This window comes from Anas acuta, chromosome W (assembly GCF_963932015.1).
Source record: "Anas acuta chromosome W, bAnaAcu1.1, whole genome shotgun sequence".
Taxonomy (NCBI): domain Eukaryota; kingdom Metazoa; phylum Chordata; class Aves; order Anseriformes; family Anatidae; genus Anas; species Anas acuta.
Window position 1 is genome coordinate 24847345 of NC_089016.1, and position 19759 is coordinate 24867103.

The 19759-nt window shown below is 44.8% G+C and overlaps 1 pseudogene; it reads right to left on the reverse strand.

The window, feature by feature from the left end:
* The window catches only part of LOC137846706 (very low-density lipoprotein receptor pseudogene), a 666922-nt pseudogene that overhangs the window by 177553 nt on the left and 469610 nt on the right, over nt 1-19759 (reverse strand).

The window sequence follows — 19759 nt, forward strand, 5'->3', positions numbered from 1 at the left end:
TTTTTTTTTAGAAGTAGTAATGAATATGTATTAGTCTAGGAGCATAAAAATCAGCTGCTTGATGTAACTGGTGTGCGTCCAGGTGGAGCGGAGACTCCCGGCACACCCAGCGCTGTTTGCTTACCTCTATTCCTTTATATTCTTTTAATAAATCCTATTTTTCATTTAATCCTAATTTGAATCCTGAGCCATTTATAACAATTTGGGGGCTCATCCAGGATGGCTATAGATCCTGAATTCTGATATAATCTAGGAGAGGCGCCCCACCATTTGGTGGCTCCTGTTTGAGTCAGATCGGGACTAATGCCATCGTGAACCTGAATAAAGGTAAGCAAAGAATTTAATTTTTTTTTGAGCTCCCTTGTTGCTGGCTGTTTTTTTGCCCGTAATTCTGCGCGCGAAGATCCGGACGAAGACGACAGGGTCGTTTGGATACCGTCTGGTTGGATTCCGGTGTCCGGGATCAAACCGGACGAAGACGACAGTCGTTTGGATACCGTCTGGTTCGATCCCAGACGAAGACAGCAGAGACGCTGGTGGATACCGTCCGATTGGAGTCTGGACGAAGACGACTGATTCGTAAGATACCGTCCGGTTGGGTAAAGGTACGGTTGCCAGTTTTTGTGTGAGGGTGTAACTGAGACTTCTAAAGTCAGCGTGGAGGTCTTTTTGTTTTCTCACTGGTTCTAATCTCCTGTCGGGGGGGGGCTGGGCTGGTGAGAAGAGGGATACGTGGGTGGGTGATAGGTCCTAAACCCCCTGCAAGACACTCTCACCGGGCAACCAAGGGCTGTGGGAATTGCCACTAGTAAAATTCCCGGATGGGTCAAATAAAATCAAAGACCAAGGACCAGAAAGGGAGCGAAATACCAGATATACCACCAGAAAGTCCATTAGGAATAATGATTGGAAATTGGAACAATAGGGGCCCCAGAAAAGGGAAAAATAAATTAAAATTAGTTCAGTACTGTATGATGGAATGGCCAAAAAAAACCTTTAAGACCACATGTTTTCTGGCCTGTTTTTGGATCTTTTGATGATTGGATTTGTCAGGCTTTGAATATATACGTTAATTCAGAAGAACCTTTCTGTCAGGAAGAAAGTGAGTACGCAGAATTGTGGATTAGGACTTCACGTCCAGCCTCAATATTTGCACTAAAAACAAAAACGAAGGAGGATTCTGGAGGAGAGGAAAAGCAGGAAAAAGAAAAGAATGATGAATGGGAGCCGTTGGATAATTTACCATCTCTGGGTCCTAATAACACACTCCCGGCTCCCCCTCCGGTACCGGTAATCCCTCCGGCAGTGCAGCCAAGGCCCCTGAGGCCCCTGCCTCCACTACAAACAGCACCAGAATTAGACCTGCCTCCGGCTGCATGCACAAGAAGTAAGACTGCCGTATCTGAAGAAACCTCTCTATATCCATTAAGAGAAGTACCTCTCGGAGGCAATCAGGGAGGTATTGGGTTCGTGGCAGTCCCTTTAAACACCACAGAGGTGAGAACTTTTAGAAAAGAGATGGGGACCCTGTTAAATGACCCCCTTGGAGTAGCCGAAAAACTGGATCAATTCCTGGGTCCTAACACTTATACCTGGGAAGAAATACAATCCATTTTAGGAATCTTATTTACTGCTGAGGAAAGGGGAATGATCAGGCAAGCTGGAATGAGAATTTGGGAAAGACAAAATCAAGCAGGACCCCCAGGAGATCAAAAATGGCCAAATGTGGATCCCCACTGGGATCACCAGCAACCCCAGGGGAGACAAAATATGAGAGATTTGAGAACAATAATTATACAAGGATAAGAGAAGCGGTTCCACGAGGAAAAAACATTAATAAAGCATTCAATGAACACCAAGGAAAAGAGGAATCTCAAACAGAATGGTTGGAGAGATTAAAGAAAAGTCTGCAAATGTATTCGGGGATCGATCCGAATACAGCAATTGGAACCGCACTCCTTAGAACACAGTTCGTAGCCAAATCCTGGGGGGACATAAGAAGGAAATTAGAAAAGCTAGAAAACTGGCAAGAGAGAGGATTAGAAGAGTTACTTAGAGAAGCGCAAAAAGTATATGTCAGGAGAGATGAGGAGAAACAAAAAGCAAAAGCCAAGGTCTTTGTAGCAGCAATAAAAGAGAGTCAGAAAAAGCCCTTGTCAGGAGAGAGGGAGAAGAGAAGAAGTATCGAAGAAGCCCCTAGAGGTCAGCCGTCTCAAGGGAATTTAGCGATCCCCGCTTGTTACTATTGTCAAAAGAAGGGACATTTGCAGAAGAATTGCCGTAAGCGGGAACAAGATGAGAAAATGTTTAAAGAAGAATAGGGGTGTCAGGGGCTATATCTTCTGGGGACTTCAACATCAACAGAGCCCTTGATAAAATTATTAATTGGTCCCCAAAAAGAAGAAGTACTATTTTTAGTAGACACAGGAGCTGAAAGATCCACTATTCAAAAACTCCCAGAGGGAATAAAAGAAGGGAAGAATTACACGTCTGTAATAGGGGCAAAAGGAGAGCCCTTTAAGGTTCCTGTTTTAAAAGATGTGGAAATAGAAATTGATCAAAAGATTTGTCTTAATGATTTACTTCTGCTCCCTGAAGCGGAGTACAATTTACTGGGAAGGGATCTGATTTTAAAATTAAACTTAAGCATTCAAAGTCAAGGGGATAAATTGCAAATTAAATTATACACTTTAACACAAGAAGATGAAGAGGTTATTAACCCTTCAGTGTGGTATAAGGAAGGAGAAATTGGAAAAATGAAAATGGACCCCATAAATGTGCAAATAATGGATCCACATCGTCCTATTCAAATTAAACAATACCCTATACCAATGGAGGGTCGAAGGGGATTAAAACCCATAGTTGATAGACTTTTGGAAGAAGGGACTTTAGAACCATGTATGTCACCTCACAATACACCCATCCTCCCTGTGAAGAAATCGGATGGGTCATACAGAATGGTACAGGATCTGAGAGCTGTAAATCAGCGAACAATCACTAAATTCCCTGTGGTAGCAAATCCTTACACTCTGCTGAGTCACGTCTCTCCCAAATATACTTGGTATAGCGTAATAGATCTAAAAGATGCCTTTTGGACCTGTCCTCTAGATGAAAATTCCAGGGATTATTTTGCTTTTGAGTGGGAAGACCCGGAAACGGGACGAAAACAACAATTAAGGTGGACCGTGCTACCACAAGGTTTTACTGAGTCACCAAATCTATTTGGTCAAACTTTGGAAAAAGTTTTACAAGATTTTACATTACCTGGGGAGGTAAAGTTGTTGCAATATGTGGATGATTTATTAATAGCTGGAGAGACTGAAGAAGGAACCCGAAAAGCTACTATTGATTTGTTAAATTTCCTGGGGGAAAAGGGATTAAAGGTGTCTCGATCAAAGTTACAATTTGTGGAACAGGAGGTAAAATACTTAGGACACTGGTTAATCAGGGGAGAAAAGAAATTGGATCCTGACAGGGTATCCGGGATCCTCTCCTTAAGACCCCCACGAACTAAAAAGGAAATTCGGCAAACATTGGGATTATTAGGATATTGTAGACCGTGGCTTGAAAGCTACAGTGAAAAGGTTAAATTTTTATATGAGAAATTAATTGATGATCAATTTAAGTGGTCCACAGAAGATGACCAAAAATTTGAAGAAATAAAAAAAGCATTAATACAAGCACCTGTACTAAGTCTCCCAGATCTAGAGAAACCCTTTTATCTCTTTGTGAACACATCAAACCAGACAGCATATGGAGTCCTTACTCAAGATTGGGCAGGAATTAAAAAACCCGTGGGGTATTGTTCTAAATTACTTGATCCAGTAAGTAGGGGGTGGCCTGCTTGTCTCCAAGCTTTGGTCGCTACAGCATTATTAATAGAAGAAGTGAGAAAGATTACTTTCAGTGCTCCCTTAAAAGTGTACACTCCACACAATGTCAGAAGCGTCTTACAACAGAGAGCGGAGAAATGGTTAACAGACAGCCGGATCCTAAAGTATGAAGCTATACTAATTGACTCCCCTAATTTAGAACTGAAGGTAACTTCTGCTCAGAGCCCAGCACAATTTTTATTTGGAAAACCATCAGAGGAACTACAACATAATTGTTTGGAGGTAATCGAGACCCAGACTAAAGTAAGACCTGATTTGAGAGATACTGAATTAGAGAAGGGGGAGATACTATTCATAGATGGTTCCTCCAGAGTAGTGGAGGAAAAAAGAAAATCAGGGTATGCCATAATTAATAAACACCTGGAATCTGTGGAATCAGGCCCCCTGAGTCCATCATGGTCAGCTCAGGCTTGCGAGCTGTATGCCCTACACAGGGCCCTGGAACTATTGAAGGGAAAAAGTGGAACTATATATACAGATTCTAAATATGCATATGGAGTGGTTCACACCTTTGGAAAGATTTGGGAGGAAAGAGGTTTAATTAATACTCAAGGGAAGAATCTTATACATCAAGAATTAATAAGGAAAATTTTAAAAGCATTAAGGGAACCTAAAGAAATAGCAGTAGTACATGTAAGAGGGCACCAAAAAGGATTGGAATACCACACTAGGGGAAATAATCTAGCAGATAAAGAAGCTCAGGAAGCAGCTTTAAGAATTCAGGCTGCTAAAATTAATATAGTACAGGAAGAAGAAAGACAAGAAGAAGAAAAAGAAGAAGAAGAAAAGAGGTTCACTCCTGAAGAACGAACAAAACTGGAGAAAATAGGTGCTAAATTAGAGCGAGGAAAATGGACATTGCCAGACGGGCGAGAGATGTTACCGAAGGCTTATGCAAGACAAATATTGGAACGTTTGCATACACAAACACACTGGGGTACAAGAGCATTAAGTAATCATTTACTTAAACAATTTGGTTGTATAGGGGTTTTTGAAATAGCAAAGCAAGTCACACAAGGTTGTTTAACTTGTCAGAAAATAAATAAGAAAATATTCCGACAGGCGGCAGCGGGAGGAAGAAAAACAGCATATCGGCCTTTTGAGAAAGTACAAGTTGATTTTACCGAATTGCCTAAAGTAGGGAGGATCAAGTATTTATTGGTAATTGTGGATCATTTAACACAATGGGTAGAAGCTTATCCTGTGGCACGAGCTACGGCACAAGTGGTGACAAAAATTTTATTGGAACACCTGATACCTAGATATGGGATAATCCAGTACATTGATTCTGACCAAGGCACACACTTTACTTCTAAAATAATAAAATTATTATGTCAATCATTAGGTATTCAGTGGGAATATCATACTCCGTGGCACCCACAAAGCTCAGGGAAAGTAGAGAGAATGAATCAAACAATAAAACAGCAATTGGCTAAATTGATGGTTGAGACACAAATGCCTTGGACTCGATGTTTACCATTGGCACTTTTAAACATAAGAACTAAATCACACAGTGAGACTGGATTATCGCCATATGAAATGTTATATGGTATGTCTTATTCACAGGGAATGCCTCTGGGAGACAATGTAGTTGAGGATCGTAGTATCCAGAAATATATAATTACTATTGGGAAAAGGTTGCAAGAACTAAGAGAAATTGGAATACTGGTTCAAACACCACCTTTAGGATTTGCCATCCATCAAATACAACCAGGGGATGAGGTCTTAATAAAAACTTGGAAAGAAGAATCTTTACAGCCCCGGTGGGAGGGACCGTACCTTGTTTCACTTACCACTGAAACAGCTGTGAGAACAGCAGAAAGGGGTTGGACCCATGCATCCAGAGTAAAAGGACCAATAAATACCAAAACTTGGAGGGTTGAGTCCGCTCCTGGGGAACTGAAGTTAAAACTAAAAAGAACTAATGTTCCAGAAATAGGGCACGCTCTACATGAAATACCAGAAGAAGGGGACAAGCAAGCCTGCAATGAAGAAAAGTGAGAAGGCAAGACCGGGGCAGGACTCTCCACTGCGGTGTGTATAGTCTACCGAGGGAGGCAACCCCTACGGGTATTGACTGCCGAGTGTGAGGGCCTCTACCGGACTTCTCCCGCACTGAAATCAAGCTGTCCCAGAGAAAGAAACAAATGAGCAAATGGAAAATGTATGTATATAGTAAGAATTTTGGTTTTTTTTTTAACCTATTGTAATTAGTTTTCCAGGAGCTGAACCACCCTCAAAGGCTGAAGAGTGACACGAGTTTAAATAGATTCTGGAGGTGGATCCAACCCCAAGGCATTTCTCACACCTTTACGATACTCTCTGGACGACGCGGAAGGATGTTATACTTCCTGGTACTATTCTTACAAGGGCAATTAAGCCATGGAAATATTTTTTTCATTTTGGGGGAGGAAGTGGCTAAGGCTTTTAATCTTAGCAATTGCTGGGTTTGTGGGGGACCAGGAGGAGCTGAAAGTTGGCCTTGGGTAGCTGGCCTAGTTGAACCTTAGTGGTGGGTTAGTAATTTGAGTGAAGTTCATAATGGAACACAGTTCTGGAAAGAGGAGGAGGACCCGTGGCAATTGCATTCATTAGAAAAAGGTATATATTGTTTAAACCGAACAGGAACAGTAAAAGTAGGAGAAAGCATTTGTAAATGGACTCTGTCCCCTGGATATGAATGTACTGATCCTGAATGTGGACCTAGAAACTGTACAGCAAGTAAAGGGAAATGGAATACCACACATGTCCAGCTGAAAAATGGGACTTGGCTGAGATGCTCATCTAAGGAATTTTTTGGGCCTGGGTGTAAAGCCATGGCAAGAGCACAATCAAAGGGACAATTCGACGTTCAAATCTTGAGTTGTCAGCGTGATAACACCACTAGTGAACAGCATGTGGTAAAAGTCTACCGCTGGAGGTGGCAAAATGAGAACAGGACACAAGTTTTTTTTAAACATTTCTGGTCAGCTCGTAATATGACAAATCGTGAAGGAGAAATTAGTTGTAATTGTGAGTGGGAATCTAGTGTGGGGGCTTGGAAGTGTATATATACAAGTATTAATGAGGCAAACATTGTAACGGGGCCACTTGGTAATGAGAACACCTTGTATTTTCATGCCCCAAGGAATAAAAAGGATTGGGATGGTCCTTTTCCAAATGGGGTGTGGGCTTTAAGAGGACATTATTGGATATGTGGCAAACGGGCCTACAAAAGGCTACCAAAAGATTGGTCAGGAGTATGCTACGTGGGATACATAAGACCTTTATTCTTTTTATTATCTCAAATACAAGGGAATCACTTGGGAATAAAATTATATGATGATATTGATAGGGAGAAACGATATATTGATACCTCTTTAGCTGGAGGTAGTGCTCAAAAATGGAGAGAAAATGAATGGCCTCCTGAAAGAATCATACAGTATTATGGACCAGCTACATGGAATCCGAATGAAGTAATATCTGGAGCTCGAGAACCTATTTATAATTTGAATCGCATAATTAGGTTACAAGCAGTTCTCGAAATAATAACTAATCAAACAGCAACAGCTCTGGATCTCTTAGCTGACCAATCTACCCAGATGAGGAATGCTATTTTCCAACATAGAATGGTCTTAGACTATTTACTAGCAGAAGAAGGGGGTGTGTGTGGTAAACTAAATTATTCTAATTGTTGCTTACGAATTGACGATAATGGGAAAGTAGTTAAAAAGATAACCAAGGAAGTTAGAAAATTAGCCCACGTTCCAACACAAACCTGGAAGGATATGGAATGGGATTTATTTTCATGGCTGCCTGGTGGACCATGGGTTAGAAGAGTGTTATTTTTTTTGTTATGTGGTGTAATGACGTTATTATTTGTACCTTGTATGATACCTTGTTTTACATTATTAATACGCCGGGTGATAAATAGTACATTGGTAATAACTTCATTAAAAAAAGAAGGGAATGTGTCAATTATGATGCTTAAGGATTGGACCCTCCAAGAACAAACTGATGAAATCCAATTATTAATAACAGAAGAGACACGAATTGGGGATATTAAAAAGAAGATAAGGGATTGTGAGGAATGTTTTAACAATTCCAATTCGTGTCCATAAATTCGTGTCCATAAAGAATAATTCTGTTTGAATCCTGTCTGCCTCTGGGCCCTGCACTGGCAGTTTAATTCTTGAACCACAGATGCAGTGTGTCCCAGTCTCCCCCTCATTCCAGTCAATTTATCACGTCTTCAGAAAACACTCCTTAAATTTATGAACCTGTTTGCTTTTGTTATTCCTGACTTCTAGTTCTAACAGTTACAGGTTTTTTCCTGTCTTCTTCGAGATTGATTTAACACTGCTATAGATGTTATATAGATGACTGTGAATAGCTGGGAAAGAATGTTTTAATTGCTCGTGAGTCGTCAACCTGTTTGGGAGTTTCAGAACAACTGATAATAACTGGTGACTGCTGGTGACTGTTATGAGATACTATGTGGATCCTTGGTATCTGGCCAGGGGGGCCAAGAGATTAAGAGGAAGAAAAAAGAAGCTGAAGGACGGTTGGGAGACAAGACCTGTAGAGAGTGTTCCATAAACTTGGAATAGTGCCGAGTGAGTACAAAGGTGAGAGGAAGACTACGAGCCTTCAGCATGAAAGACCCCTAGAGACCCCCAGAGGAGACTGATGCGCATGCTCCAGTAGGAAGAACTGGACCCCGGAAGCTAATTATAATAATCTATTTTTTTTTTTTTAGAAGTAGTAATGAATATGTATTAGTCTAGGAGCATAAAAATCAGCTGCTTGATGTAACTGGTGTGCGTCCAGGTGGAGCGGAGACTCCCGGCACACCCAGCGCTGTTTGCTTACCTCTATTCCTTTATATTCTTTTAATAAATCCTATTTTTCATTTAATCCTAATTTGAATCCTGAGCCATTTATAACACCGTTGCTTAACTCGTCAGAAGATAAAAAAGAAAGTGTTTCAACAAGCAGCCATGGGAGGGAAGAATCACTGAACCCCCTGATGTGAGGGACTGTACCTTGTTTTACTGACTACTGAAACAGCTGTGAGAACTGCAGAAAGGGACCCACGCATCCAGAATAAAAGGACCAGTAACTACTGAAACTTGGAGGGTTGAGTCCCCTCCTGGGAAACTGAAACTCAAGCTAAGGAAGAACTAATATTCTGGCAACGAGGCTCTGCATGAATTAAGGATGCCAAATAAAGGGGACAAGCCTGAAGGGAGGAAAGGGAGAAGGCAAGACCGGGGCAGGACCCTCCACTGCGGTGTGTATGGTCTACCGAGGGAGGCAACCCCTATGGGTATTGACTGACAAGTGAGAGGGCCTCGACTGGACTTCTCCCACACTAAGGTCAGGTTGTCCTGAGATAATAACATAAGAACCTATTTTTTAACTTATATAAAATTGTGATTCGTTTTCCAGGAGCTGGATCACCCTGACAGGCCGAACGGTAACACAAGCCTGAATCGACCCTGAAAGCGGGCCCAACCCCTTGACTGAAGGCATTTGCCTATTATGATACGTGGGTAGAAGACAGATCCTGGGGCTATAGGACCCCAGTATATATACTTAATAGAATAATTAGGTTATTAGCTGTAATAGAAATAGTTATAAATAAAACCGGAGATGCACTTGGATTAATTGCAAAGCAAAATACCAAGATGAGAACTGCTTTGTATCAAAATTGCCTAGCTTTGGATTATTTACTAGCACAAGAAGGAGAAGTCTGTGGAAAATTTAGCTTTAGTAATTGCTGTATAAAGATTGATGAAAAGGGTGTTTCTTCCTAGTAGCTGATAGAATGTTATGTTCTGGTTTAGGATGAGAAGAATGCTAATAATATGCTGATGTTTTAATTGTTACAGAGCAGTGCTTACACCAAGCCAAGGATGTTTCAGCTTCTCACTGTCCTGCCAGCAGGCAGGCTGGGAGGAGGGCCGGACTGCTTGGGGTTAGGCTGGGCATCGGACAGCAGGTGGTGAGCAATTGCATTGTGCATCACTTGTTTCGTACACATTATTACTAGTAGTACTATTATCATCATTATTGTTATTATTATTATTGTTATTATTTTCTTGTTTTTATCTCAACTCACAGGCTTTCCCATTTCTCTCTCCCATCCCAGAGAAGGAGGGGGGGAGGTGAGCGAGCGGCTGTGTGTTGTTTAGCTGCTGTTTAGGGTTAAATCACAACAGAAAGAAAAGCTGTAAATGAACTTGTAAAGGAAATGAGAAAATTGGCCCACGTCCCAGCACAAACCTGGAAGGACATGGAATGGGATTTATTTTCATGGCTGCCTGGTGGACCATGGGTTAAAAGAGAGTTATTTTTATTGTTATGTGGTGTAATGATGCTATTGTTTATACCTTGTATGATACCTTGCCTTACAGTATTAATACACCAGGTGATAAATAGTACATTTGTAATAACTTCATTAAAAAAGGAAGGGGATATGTCAATTATGATGCTTAAGAATTGGACCCTCCAAGAACGGACTGATGAAATCCAGTTATTAACAACAGAAGAGACACGAATTGAGGATATTAAAAAGATAAGGGATTGTGAGGAATGTTTTAACAATTCGTGTCCATAAATAAAGAACAGTAGAACAGTCCTGTCTGCCTCTGGGCCCTGCACTGGCAATTTAATTCTTGAACCACAGATGCAGTGTGTCCCAGTCTCCCCCTCATTCCAGTCAATTTATCAAGTCTTCAGAAAATACTCCTCAAATTTATGAACCTGTTTGCTTTTGTTATTCCGAACTTCTATTTCTAACAGTTACAGCCTTTTGTTTTTGTCTTCTTTGAGATTAACTTAACACTGCCATAGGTGTGACTGTCCCTGTGAATGGCTGGTGAGGAATGTTTTAATTACTGGTGAAGTGTCAATAAGAAAACTATTTTTGTTTGTATGAAATCTTTGATGTCTGGGGGTTTCAGAACAACTGATAACAGCTAGTGACTGTTATGGGATACTATGCAGGCCTCTGATATCTGGCCAGGTGGCCAAGAGATTAAGAAGAGAAAAAAAAGAAGCTGAAAGACGGCTGGGAGACAAGACCTGCAGGGGATGCTCTATAAACTTGACACGGTGCCAAGGAGTACCAAGGGGAAGGACGAGAAAAAAACTTGGAGAGGAAGACTACGAGCCTTCAGCATGAAAGACCCCTAGAGACCCCCAGAGGGACCACTGGAGACTGATGCGCATGCTCCAGTAGGAGGGACTGGACCCCGGAAGCTAATTATAATAACCTATTTTTTTAGAAGTAGTAATGAATATGTATTAGTCTAGGAGTATAAAAATCAGCTACTTGATGTGGCTGGTGTGCTTCCTGGTGGAGCAGCGACTCCCGGTGTACCCAGCGCTGTTTGCTTACCTCTATTCTTTTAATAAATCCTATATTTTTTTTATTTAATCCTATTTTGAAGATTGAGCCATTTCTAATAACGGACCTCCATCTCCTGAGCCGGTTCTGGCCCCAGCGCGGGGGCTGCTGGGGAGGCCCAGAGCTGCCTTTGTGCCAGCAGCTGCGGTGCCTTGCAATGGGCTGGGGCTGTGGTGGCCGTGCCCAGAGCCCTGCAGCAGCCTGCGGTGGGCACTGCCCTGGGGCCAGCACAGCCTGGGCTGCTGGGCTGGGGAGAGGGCAGGGAGCTGGGGAGAGGTGGGCAGGGGCTGGGCTGGGCTGGGCAGTGCCCGGCAGAGGGCAACAGCACCATCAGGGTGCGGTGGCAGCATGCAGGGGAGGGCTCTCAGCAGGGCTTGGTGCTGCAGAGCCAGGGCTGTGCGAAGGGAGCCCAGAGCTGCAGGGGCAGGGGAGAGGAGGCCGAGGGCCAGGGCGGCTGCTGCAGGGGCAGGGAGCTCAGCATGGCCCTTGCAGCCCCCTGCCCTGGGCCTGCCTCTGCCCTTGGACTCAGCCCCGGCCTTGGCTCTACTGGCAGGGGCGCTCTTGGCATGCGCTTCCTGGCCTCCCCTCGCCTGCGCACAGCTGCTGCCCACTCAGGCTGCTGCCACAAACGTGTCCTCACAAGCAGCACCACCCCTTGGGCTGTTTCTGCTGGCCTCCCCCAGCCCACTGCCTTGACTCCTTGTCTCTGCTGGGCCCCACCTTCCACACCCAAATATGTTCCTTGGCTGTTGGCTCCATTCCTGTGCCCCGCTGAATGAGAGACCCATGGGACATATGACCTTTAAGGGTTACGGTGTTTGTGTAATATCGTTTGGTTATGGTTCAAGAAGACAGTTCCTTCACTAGTGATTTACATCCTTCTTCATGTTAGGCCATGATTCAGTGTCCTTCACCATTATTAAAGTATTTGCTTTATCTCAGAGATGAACTGCATTAGGTCTCCTTGATTAGTCTGAGGCAAAACACAATGCCTTTTGCCTTTTGCCACTCCAGCACAATACCTGTGAGTTTACCTGCCTGTGTGCATTGATCTGACCCGTCATTTCACAGTTTTTGCTTTCATATCCCTGACAGAAGGAGATGATTCCCAAACAGGGATACGCAGATGGGTTCTGGCTCAGCCATTTGAAGTGTCCTGCTCTTGAGTATTTCAGCCTGACTTTTGCTACAACTCCTGCAGCCAAATGCGTCCCTGGGCTGTCGTTGCTCTGCCCCTGTACTGTGGGATGGCTGTGCTGTGGTGGGACATGTTTCCAGTGGTTCATCTACCAGACACCGTAATGAATACTATAAGCAGGACTAAAGGAGTCCTGCTTATAGCCACGGGGAGGTGGGGAAGAAAGGAACAATCAGGTTTACTGGACTAGGTATATTTTATGGCCTGGTACATCAGACCCACAAATGCATCAGGCTCTACTGGACACCTCTGCACAGAGTACCCTAATGCCATCAAGCTAGAAAGAGGTAGAACCCACCTGTATTTCTGGAGGGATAGGGGGATCCCAACAGTTAACTGTACTAGAGGCTGAAGTGAGTCTAAGAGGGAAGGAATGGCAAAAGCACCCGATTGGGACTGGCCCAGAGGCTATGTGCATCCTCGGCATAGACTGCTTCAGGAGAGGGAATTCAGAGTTCCAAGAGGGCACCACCGGAGGGACTTTGGCATAGCTGCTTTGGAGACAAAGGACATGAACCAGTTGTCTACTCTGCTTGGCCTTCCACAGAATCCTTCGGTTGGGGGGTTTGCTGAGGGTTGAAGAACAGCAGGTGCCAATGGCTACCATGGTGGCACACCTGAGGCAGCGTCGCACTAACCGAGACTCCCTGATTGCCATCCATGAGCTGGGTCATCGACTGGAGAGCCAAGGTGTAGATGTAGAGCTTGGGAGCATGGTTTAGTGATGGACTTGTCAGCACTAAGGTAAAGTTGCCTGACCTGGGTTACACGTCCCAAGGTAGTGTCAGGCACAATGCAATTCTTTTTGCCTTCTGCATCTATAGCACAGCAAGTAGGACTTTGCCCTACTCTGTTGACTGGGCAGGTCTTTTCACTTTATTCAATTGAGGATTCTGTGTCTGGAAGAGGACAATTTCCCCAATGAGGCCAGGCTCATGGGTACAGCTGCAGCCAATAAAGATATGTTTTCTTTATTTTTCACCCTGAGTTATCCACAGATGATCCAAGAGAGTCCATAGATGTCCAGGTGTCTACTGAAATTCAGGCTGAACTTCTCAGGATCCAATGGTCATTTCAAATTTATTTTATTTTATTTTAGTTTAGTTTAGTTTAGTTTATGTTTAGTTTATGTTTAGTTTATTATTTTCTGAACACACCCCTGACTTATCTTAGAAAGGGTTTCATGTGCTGGGCTGGGCTGCAGTTACAGGGACAAAGACCACTGCTGGCAGTGGAGGTGTCAGACCAGCACACTCTGCTCTTCCTACAAATGAAGGTCTCCAAAGAAGTCACCCTGGATGAATAGCAATAGGAGAATGATGCTGAAAACTGAAATGCAGCAAAAATCAGCCTTTGAAACTAGAAAATGTTTTTATTACTTGCTCTTTGAAATCTTCTTCCTTAATTACATCTTGCAAGCTCTGCAATTAGCTGCACAAGGCATGAAGGCGTGAAGAATACTATGGAAGAGATATTATATATTTCTGCATTTTAATGAGTTCCATGGTGTATTTTCGTGCTGAGTCTGTGAAGCTCAGGTACTGAGAGGTGAATGATGCAACCACTTGAGCAAGTAAAGTCAGGAGGAAAAGCTGAAGTGACTTGGAGTATTAATGGGCCCCACTGAGGGCTATTACTAAGAAAGCCTCCCCAGGGACTGGTTAGGGCAGATAATTGGAGTCCATGATTGCAGACAGGCAAAGAAAAATGCTGAGAGAAGTCTTGGTTGGTTTTAGTGAAGCAGAAGAGCCAAGGCATGACCCCTGTAACTGTGAGAGGAGATCCCGCACCCCCACATCTGGCTCAAGGCTTTTCCTGGGGTCTGTGGGATGGGGTGGGCAGTGTGATGCCATGAGAACAACACTGCTGTGACACCTCCGAGGTGCTGCACAGGGTTGAAAGGAATCTATGAGGCCTCATCACAATTAATAAAACATATTTCCTCATAAGCTCTAGCCAAGAGGACAGAAATTTCAGGGCTGTTGGGCCTGCAATTTCTACCAGCACCCTCTGCCTTCTCTTCTGCAGGCTTTCCTTTGCTGTCCAATAGTCTGACCTATTTCCTTGAAGTCTGCAGACACCCATCTCTGTTCACCACCTTGCTTTCATCCCTTGTTTTCCCCCATGTCTCATCAGCCCTCAGCAGCTGTTTCTTGAAACACAAAGCGACGGTCTAATCATAGGGTGACTTCTGGAACCACAGCAATATACTTTGAGGGACAGTTCTTCCTCCTTATGGCTAATGCTTAACTTCCAAGATGCACTCTGTGGAAGTTTTTTCTTCTGCTCTTTCCTACTGACAAAGGAAGTTCAGGGGGATGATTACCTCCCTGCTCCTGCTGGCTGCACTATTTCTAGTACAGGCCAGGATGCCCTTGGCTTTCTTGGCCACCTGGGCACATGGCTGGCTCATATTCAGCCGAGCATCCATCAACACTCGCAGGTCCTTTTCCTCTTCACAGTCTTCTAGCCACTCTGCCCCAAGCCTATGGCATTGCATGGAGTTATTGTGGCCAAAGTGCAGGACCCTGCACTTGGCCTTGTTGAACCTCATCCCATTCACCTCAACCCAGCAATCCAGCCTATCCAGATCCCTCTGAAGGGCCACCTACAGATCCTCAGACAGATCAACACTACCTCCCAACTGGGTGTCATCTGCAGACTTACTGAGGGTACACTCAATCCCCTCATCTAGGTCATCAATAAAGACCTTAAACAAGATAGGTCCCAGTACCGACCCCTGGGAGACACCACTTGTAAGAGGATGCCAGCTGGACTAACCAAAAATCTTGGTTAAAAGCTCTGAGGAGGGCTTTAAGGTCTTTGCATGGACAGCAAAGTCCATACAAAGTTACTGTACTGGGTCTGGCTGGGATGTTAACTTTCCCTGCAGCAGCCCATACAGTGCTGTGCTCTGTATTTGTGTTTTGTGTTTCAAGAAACAGCTGCTGAGGGCTGATGAGACATGGGGGAAAACAAGGGATGAAAGCAAGGTGGTGAACAGAGATGGGTGTCTGCAGACTTCAAGGAAATAGGTCAGACTATTGGACAGCAAAGGAAAGCCTGCAGAAGAGAAGGCAGAGGGTGCTGGTAGAAATTGCAGGCCCAACAGCCCTGAAATTTCTGTCCTCTTGGCTAGAGCTTATGAGGAAATATGTTTTATTAATTGTGATGAGGCCTCATAGATTCCTTTCAACCCTGTGCAGCACCTCGGAGGTGTCACAGCAGTGTTGTTCTCATGGCATCACACTGCCCACCCCATCCCACAGACCCCAGGAAAAGCCTTGAGCCAGATGTGGGGGTGCGGGATCTCCTCTCACAGTTACAGGGGTCATGCCTTGGCTCTTCTGCTTCACTAAAACCAACCAAGACTTCTCTCAGCATTTTTCTTTGCCTGTCTGCAATCATGGACTCCAATTATCTGCCCTAACCAGTCCCTGGGGAGGCTTTCTTAGTAATAGCCCTCAGTGGGGCCCATTAATACTCCAAGTCACTTCAGCTTTTCCTCCTGACTTTACTTGCTCAAGTGGTTGCATCATTCACCTCTCAGTACCTGAGCTTCACAGACTCAGCACGAAAATACACCATGGAACTCATTAAAATGCAGAAATATATAATATCTCTTCCATAGTATTCTTCACGCCTTCATGCCTTGTGCAGCTAATTGCAGAGCTTGCAAGATGTAATTAAGGAAGAAGATTTCAAAGAGCAAGTAATAAAAACATTTTCTAGTTTCAAAGGCTGATTTTTGCTGCATTTCAGTTTTCAGCATCATTCTCCTATTGCTATTCATCCAGGGTGACTTCTTTGGAGACCTTCATTTGTAGGAAGAGCAGAGTGTGCTGGTCTGACACCTCCACTGCCAGCAGTGGTCTTTGTCCCTGTAACTGCAGCCCAGCCCAGCACATGAAACCCTTTCTAAGATAAGTCAGGGGTGTGTTCAGAAAATAATAAACTAAACATAAACTAAACATAAACTAAACTAAACTAAACTAAAATAAAATAAAATAAATTTGAAATGACCATTGGATCCTGAGAAGTTCAGCCTGAATTTCAGTAGACACCTGGACATCTATGGACTCTCTTGGATCATCTGTGGATAACTCAGGGTGAAAAATAAAGAAAACATATCTTTATTGGCTGCAGCTGTACCCATGAGCCTGGCCTCATTGGGGAAATTGTCCTCTTCCAGACACAGAATCCTCAATTGAATAAAGTGAAAAGACCTGCCCAGTCAACAGAGTAGGGCAAAGTCCTACTTGCTGTGCTATAGATGCAGAAGGCAAAAAGAATTGCATTGTGCCTGACACTACCTTGGGACGTGTAACCCAGGTCAGGCAACTTTACCTTAGTGCTGACAAGTCCATCACTAAACCATGCTCCCAAGCTCTACATCTACACCTTGGCTCTCCAGTCGATGACCCAGCTCATGGATGGCAATCAGGGAGTCTCGGTTAGTGCGACGCTGCCTCAGGTGTGCCACCATGGTAGCCATTGGCACCTGCTGTTCTTCAACCCTCAGCAAACCCCCCAACCGAAGGATTCTGTGGAAGGCCAAGCAGAGTAGACAACTGGTTCATGTCCTTTGTCTCCAAAGCAGCTATGCCAAAGTCCCTCCGGTGGTGCCCTCTTGGAACTCTGAATTCCCTCTCCTGAAGCAGTCTATGCCGAGGATGCACATAGCCTCTGGGCCAGTCCCAATCGGGTGCTTTTGCCATTCCTTCCCTCTTAGACTCACTTCAGCCTCTAGTACAGTTAACTGTTGGGATCCCCCTATCCCTCCAGAAATACAGGTGGGTTCTACCTCTTTCTAGCTTGATGGCATTAGGGTACTCTGTGCAGAGGTGTCCAGTAGAGCCTGATGCATTTGTGGGTCTGATGTACCAGGCCATAAAATATACCTAGTCCAGTAAACCTGATTGTTCCTTTCTTCCCCACCTCCCCGTGGCTATAAGCAGGACTCCTTTAGTCCTGCTTATAGTATTCATTACGGTGTCTGGTAGATGAACCACTGGAAACATGTCCCACCACAGCACAGCCATCCCACAGTACAGGGGCAGAGCAACGACAGCCCAGGGACGCATTTGGCTGCAGGAGTTGTAGCAAAAGTCAGGCTGAAATACTCAAGAGCAGGACACTTCAAATGGCTGAGCCAGAACCCATCTGCGTATCCCTGTTTGGGAATCATCTCCTTCTGTCAGGGATATGAAAGCAAAAACTGTGAAATGACGGGTCAGATCAATGCACACAGGCAGGTAAACTCACAGGTATTGTGCTGGAGTGGCAAAAGGCAAAAGGCATTGTGTTTTGCCTCAGACTAATCAAGGAGACCTAATGCAGTTCATCTCTGAGATAAAGCAAATACTTTAATAATGGTGAAGGACACTGAATCATGGCCTAACATGAAGAAGGATGTAAATCACTAGTGAAGGAACTGTCTTCTTGAACCATAACCAAACGATATTACACAAACACCGTAACCCTTAAAGGTCATATGTCCCATGGGTCTCTCATTCAGCGGGGCACAGGAATGGAGCCAACAGCCAAGGAACATATTTGGGTGTGGAAGGTGGGGCCCAGCAGAGACAAGGAGTCAAGGCAGTGGGCTGGGGGAGGCCAGCAGAAACAGCCCAAGGGGTGGTGCTGCTTGTGAGGACACGTTTGTGGCAGCAGCCTGAGTGGGCAGCAGCTGTGCGCAGGCGAGGGGAGGCCAGGAAGCGCATGCCAAGAGCGCCCCTGCCAGTAGAGCCAAGGCCGGGGCTGAGTCCAAGGGCAGAGGCAGGCCCAGGGCAGGGGGCTGCAAGGGCCATGCTGAGCTCCCTGCCCCTGCAGCAGCCGCCCTGGCCCTCGGCCTCCTCTCCCCTGCCCCTGCAGCTCTGGGCTCCCTTCGCACAGCCCTGGCTCTGCAGCACCAAGCCCTGCTGAGAGCCCTCCCCTGCATGCTGCCACCGCACCCTGATGGTGCTGTTGCCCTCTGCCGGGCACTGCCCAGCCCAGCCCAGCCCCTGCCCACCTCTCCCCAGCTCCCTGCCCTCTCCCCAGCCCAGCAGCCCAGGCTGTGCTGGCCCCAGGGCAGTGCCCACCGCAGGCTGCTGCAGGGCTCTGGGCACGGCCACCACAGCCCCAGCCCATTGCAAGGCACCGCAGCTGCTGGCACAAAGGCAGCTCTGGGCCTCCCCAGCAGCCCCCGCGCTGGGGCCAGAACCGGCTCAGGAGATGGAGGTCCGTTATTAGAAATGGCTCAATCTTCAAAATAGGATTAAATAAAAAAAATATAGGATTTATTAAAAGAATAGAGGTAAGCAAACAGCGCTGGGTACACCGGGAGTCGCTGCTCCACCAGGAAGCACACCAGCCACATCAAGTAGCTGATTTTTATACTCCTAGACTAATACATATTCATTACTACTTCTAAAAAAATAGGTTATTATAATTAGCTTCCGGGGTCCAGTCCCTCCTACTGGAGCATGCGCATCAGTCTCCAGTGGTCCCTCTGGGGGTCTCTAGGGGTCTTTCATGCTGAAGGCTCGTAGTCTTCCTCTCCAAGTTTTTTTCTCGTCCTTCCCTTGGTACTCCTTGGCACCGTGTCAAGTTTATAGAGCATCCCCTGCAGGTCTTGTCTCCCAGCCGTCTTTCAGCTTCTTTTTTTCTCTTCTTAATCTCTTGGCCACCTGGCCAGATATCAGAGGCCTGCATAGTATCCCATAACAGTCACTAGCTGTTATCAGTTGTTCTGAAACCCCCAGACATCAAAGATTTCATACAAACAAAAATAGCTTTCTTATTGACACTTCACCAGTAATTAAAACATTCCTCACCAGCCATTCACAGGGACAGTCACACCTATGGCAGTGTTAAGTTAATCTCAAAGAAGACAAAAACAAAAGGCTGTAACTGTTAGAAATAGAAGTTCGGAATAACAAAAGCAAACAGGTTCATAAATTTGAGGAGTATTTTCTGAAGACTTGATAAATTGACTGGAATGAGGGGGAGACTGGGACACACTGCATCTGTGGTTCAAGAATTAAATTGCCAGTGCAGGGCCCAGAGGCAGACAGGACTGTTCTACTGTTCTTTATTTATGGACACGAATTGTTAAAACATTCCTCACAATCCCTTATCTTTTTAATATCCTCAATTCGTGTCTCTTCTGTTGTTAATAACTGGATTTCATCAGTCCGTTCTTGGAGGTCCAATTCTTAGCATCATAATTGACATATCCCCTTCCTTTTTAATGAAGTTATTACAAATGTACTATTTATCACCTGGTGTATT